The 4967-nt window shown below is 41.4% G+C and overlaps 1 pseudogene; it reads left to right on the forward strand.

The window, feature by feature from the left end:
- The first annotated feature begins 326 nt into the window (after positions 1–326).
- LOC137501359 (5S ribosomal RNA) lies at positions 327–445 on the forward strand (annotated as a pseudogene).
- Positions 446–4967: the final 4522 nt, after the last annotated feature.

The following is a 4967-nucleotide window of genomic DNA, read 5'->3' on the forward strand; positions in this document are numbered from 1 at the left end:
AGGACAACAATCCCGGCTCAGGACAGTTTCGTGCGTCTAGCAGCACTACGAACAAACCAAGCTGCAACACGAGAATTAAGGAATGACCTACTGAATGCTTCCGGAGTACGTATCAGCGATAAAACTGTTAGAAATACTTTGAAACAGACTAGCCTAAGGTATGTACAGTCATCTAAAGAAATAGAAAATGGATCGCGCGTATATATTCCTCACAGGTACACTTTTCTCAGAAGTAATTAAACCTAAAGATATGTTTGTTGTTGGCATTCACAGTGCTTGTATCTATACGGAAGATTTTTATAATTTTTATATTTTTATAATTATTGGCCAACAGCTATACCATGTTGAATACACCGGTTCACGCCCGATCAGCGCGGTTAAGCAACATTGGGCGTGGTCAGTACTTGGATTGGTGACCGCTTGCGAACACCACGTGCCATTGGCTCAATTCCCTTTTTTTCCGGCCCCGTGGTGTAGGGGTAGCATGCCTGCCTTTCTCCCAGAGGCCGCGGGTTCGGTTCCCGGCCAGGTCAGGGATTTTTATCTCGACTTGAGGGTTGGTTCGAGGTCCACTTAGCCTATGTAATTAGAACTGAGGAGCTGTCTGACGGTGAGATGGCGGCCCCGGTCTCGAAAGCCCAGTAAAACGGCCGAGAGGATGTGCCGTGCTGACCACACGACCCCTCGTAATCTGCAGGCCTTCGGGCTGAGCAGCGGTCGCTGGGCAGGCCAAGTCCCTTTCTAGGGCGTTATGTGCCGTGGGGTTTGGTTTGGAATTATTAGAATTAGTTATGATAAAATATTAAATGTTACACCTTTTTAAAATTGGCTTTACGTCGCACCGACACAGATAGGTCTTATGGCGACGATGGGATAGGAAAGGCGTAGGAGTGGGAAGGAAGCGTCTGTGGCCGTAAGTACCATACAGCCCCAGCATTTGCCTGGTGTGAACATGCGAAACCACGGTAAACCATCTTCAGGGCTGCTGACAGTGGGGATTGAACCCACTATCTCCCAGATGCGAGCTAACAGCTGCGCGCCCCTAATCGCACTGCCAACTTGCCCCGGTTAATTGTTACGGGTTGACCGAAAGTCTGTTAAAATTTGACGAGGCAATACTTCACGGAATATTGGAAGCACACGTGATTGCGATGACATGGGGTCTTATTGACATAAAAATAAAATATAAATTTTTGAGTTGTGTAATAATAATACTTCAACTGTCCGAATCCTTGGCTGAAAGGTCAGCATTGAAGCCTTTGGTTCAGAGTGTACCAGGTTCAATTTCCGGCCAGGTCGAGCATCTTAGTCTCCTCGGGTTGATGATACTGGGTCGCGGACTGGATATTTGTATTCGTCTTGATACACTCCTCTTCATTCACATAGAACATATCTCGCTAATAACAATCACAAAATAGTACAATAAAGAACACATCCTTCCACATACTGTTGGGGATAGTGTTAGGAAGAGCATGAGGTCATAAAACATGATCAAGTGTACACGTATGCCACAGTTCACACCCGCACCTCCATCCGGATGTGGCAAAAGTGACATATTATTATTATTATTATTATTATTATTATTATTATTATTATTATTATTATTATTATTATTATTATTATTATTATTATTATTATTATTATTATTATTATTATTATTATTTACAAGATATGTAAAAGTTAACCTGCTAAGATACTGACATATCTTAATGAACAGCGATTGCACTTTTATAGTACTTCTCTCGTGGGTAAATTTTCAATTAGATTTAATTTAATTTAATTTTCCACTGCTAACAATATGTAGACTAATATTGTGTTAACCTACAAGAACAATAAATTATTTAATTTATGACGTACTGTGTTTAACTCACGACTGAACGAGGGGCGTCCGTCAAGAAAATTTATAATGTATATTTCTCAATGTTATATAACAGTTTTACATAACGGACTATGCACTGTTTTCTCTACTATGCTCTTAACTTTTTCACATAATCTCCACGGCGCCTGGGGCATTTGTCTGTCCATGGGACAAGCTCTTCAATGTGAATCTCTTAAAATAATGTGTCCTGAATGTTGAGCCAGCATTTTACCGTTCTTCTGACATCATCTCGGTCGTACCCGGTACATTCGTTAGTTGATAAATCAAATAACAGCACAAACTTCGTGCTTGGACCTCTACTCCAGTTGATCCTCAGTTTTTAGATGGTCGTTGTTGCCGAGATGGTAGTCCACAGCGGTGTCGAAGAACTAACGTAAACAAAGTTCAGCTACAGTTTCAGTCAGTCTAGCATCACAAACGTCTTGTAAACTTACTTTTTGGATGGCCCTCGTATATTTTGCAGTTTTAAACATACGTTTTTAATAAAGTTCTAGCCTCTTAGATGTATGAATCGGCTGACTACGTGGTCTCCCGCGTTGGCAATATCCCGTAATAGCTGCGAGGATGGCCATTTGACTGCGCTGTCCCAACTTCTCTTGTGAGTGTACTCGTTACTCAACATACAGGCTCCACTGGTAACGATTTGTAATACTGGGTCTCTTGCATAAAAAGAAGTGATTACTTCAGATGATTAGTAAATAACTTTAAGAATAAGCTATTTGAAGTCGGTTGAATAAGATCTACCTTTTACTTAAAAGTAAATACTGGAATAGTTCTGAAGGAATCAAGTATTTACTTGCACTTGTAAGTAAATACATAACATACCGGAAATGACGGCTGCTGGAGTCAGCTTATTTTGATAGGTTATGACATGCCTCGCAGGAAACTGTATATCAATGTGAATATAACCAGTAACTGCAAGTATCTCTTCCAGTGAAAAGGAATGACCTGTAGAAAGTGGATGTCAAAGGCTGATTTTTACCAAGCTGCTTAAAGAACGCATCGTTCTCTTAAATAAATAAATGACGCCAGATATTGTGCAGGCTAAAGAAAAAAAAAACATGGAAAGATATTACGGAGGAAGTTGTGAAGAACACAGGGAAAAGTATTACTACCGAAAAGTTGAGAACAATTCTCAATAACATGAAAACAGATGTGAAAAAAACCCGACACAAATGCAACAGGAAACAAAAAAATTAAGTTACGTGAGTGGGAAAGACAACTCCTGGATTTTGAACACAATCCAGTTTTCAAGATAATTCCAGGTGCTTGTGCTGTTGATTCTGGACCAAAAGAAGAGAAGAGTATCCCAGGAAACTCAGAAGAAGGGACAATCTCACATGTTTCTCCAACTGCAACTGTAGACACTGAACAGAGAAACAAGAGACCATTAAGGAAGAAATTCAATTTGGAACCGGAAGAAACTGAAAAATTGTCAACTTAAGAACTGGAGCGTCTTGCTCTGCTAAAACAATTACACCTTGCTAGATCATTGATGACAAGGGAAGAACTTGTGATACAAAGACTTAGTGCTCCATCACAACCTTCAGATCTATCAGCAACAAATAGTGAGACGCGAATTGATTCTAGCATACATACAGACCTACAAGAATGTATCAATCTGTAGCATTTCTGTTAACAGCTGTGTCTTTCGGTCATAAACCGAAGTAAGAGAGTACTGGAGATATTTTAGCCGGTGCCGCGGTGTAGGGGTAGCGTGCCTGCCTCTTACACGGAGGCCCCGGGTTCGATTTTCGGCCAGGTCAGGGACTTTTACCTGCAGCTGCTTCGAGGTCCACTCAGCCTACGTCATTACAATTGAGGAGCTGTCTGACGGTGAGATGGAGAGGCCCCGGTCTAGAAAGCCAAGAATAACGGCCGAGAGGTCCGTCGTGCTGTCCACACTACACGTCGTAATCTGCAGGCTTTGGGGCTGAGCAGCGGTCGCTTGGTAAGCCATGGCCCTTCGGGGCTCTTGCGCCATGGGGGTTGGCGTGGGTTGGGGGGTTGGAACATTTTTAAGGCACTACTCACACTTTAAGGCAGTACTCAATACTTGAAGTGTTTACTAACCTCAATAAGTAAAACCTGGCTTTTATTCAACGAATGATAAGTACTTAAATTACAGCAAGTAAAAGCGAATACCTATTTTTATGCAACAGATCCATTGTGTTAGAAGCAAAATAAATAAATTTATGATATTATTCCGTGTTTCCCCACGAATGAACGAGGGGCACCCGTAAAGAATGTTTACAATGTGTAGGTTTAGTTACACCCATAATCCTGCTGACAAGGAAATGCATTTTATTTCTGGTGGATAACAAGTTCAAATCGTAGTAAATATTACTGTTCTCCGACGAACTCCAAGAGCATGTACTGTATACACTTTCACTGTCTCCAGACGAAGCAGATACACCCTAAACACTGCAATTCACACAGTTATAACAGCGTTACCCGCCAAAGAAAACAATCACCGCTTTGTTCATAGTATTGTCTCCACTCATGAGAACAAAACTGTTTTCTTTCTCAAACTACACAACGGAAAACTACAAATTAACTTGAGTCGTCCGTATACATTTATGTTCAGCCGAAACCACATTCTATTTACATAAGCCTGTGTGCAGAGCCATAACTGTAATGCTTCGAGGTTGAATGTTATAAGTTGTTTCAGTGGGAGACTGAAATTGCTTGAACATTTAGTTGACGGAAGCTCTTTCGTATAATCTCCTTTGTTGTTCTCGTACCTTCGTCTCTGCTGTTCAAAATGTCGTGAGCTCTCGTGGACAATATTCTACCACATCGGTAGATTAGACCGCTAAGTCCTTTAATTTTGATGTCAATTTACCGCTTCTTCGTATTAGGCTTTGCAAAGTCAGTATGTTTGCTGCCCTTCCTAATTACGTGGTCGATTCTTCAACGGAGTGTACACGCATGCACAGAAGTGATGTCCCGATATAAACAATGTATGGTGTCCTCGCCCCCTCCACCTGCTCGCTTTACGCATTGCTACAGGTGGACAGCCCGCCTCAAGACTGTTATGATTGAAATGGGCACAGTGGTGGATGTATTAACAATACACACACATTGT

The sequence above is a fragment of the Anabrus simplex genome, chromosome 6 (assembly GCF_040414725.1).
Source record: "Anabrus simplex isolate iqAnaSimp1 chromosome 6, ASM4041472v1, whole genome shotgun sequence".
Classification (NCBI taxonomy): Eukaryota; Metazoa; Arthropoda; class Insecta; order Orthoptera; family Tettigoniidae; genus Anabrus; species Anabrus simplex.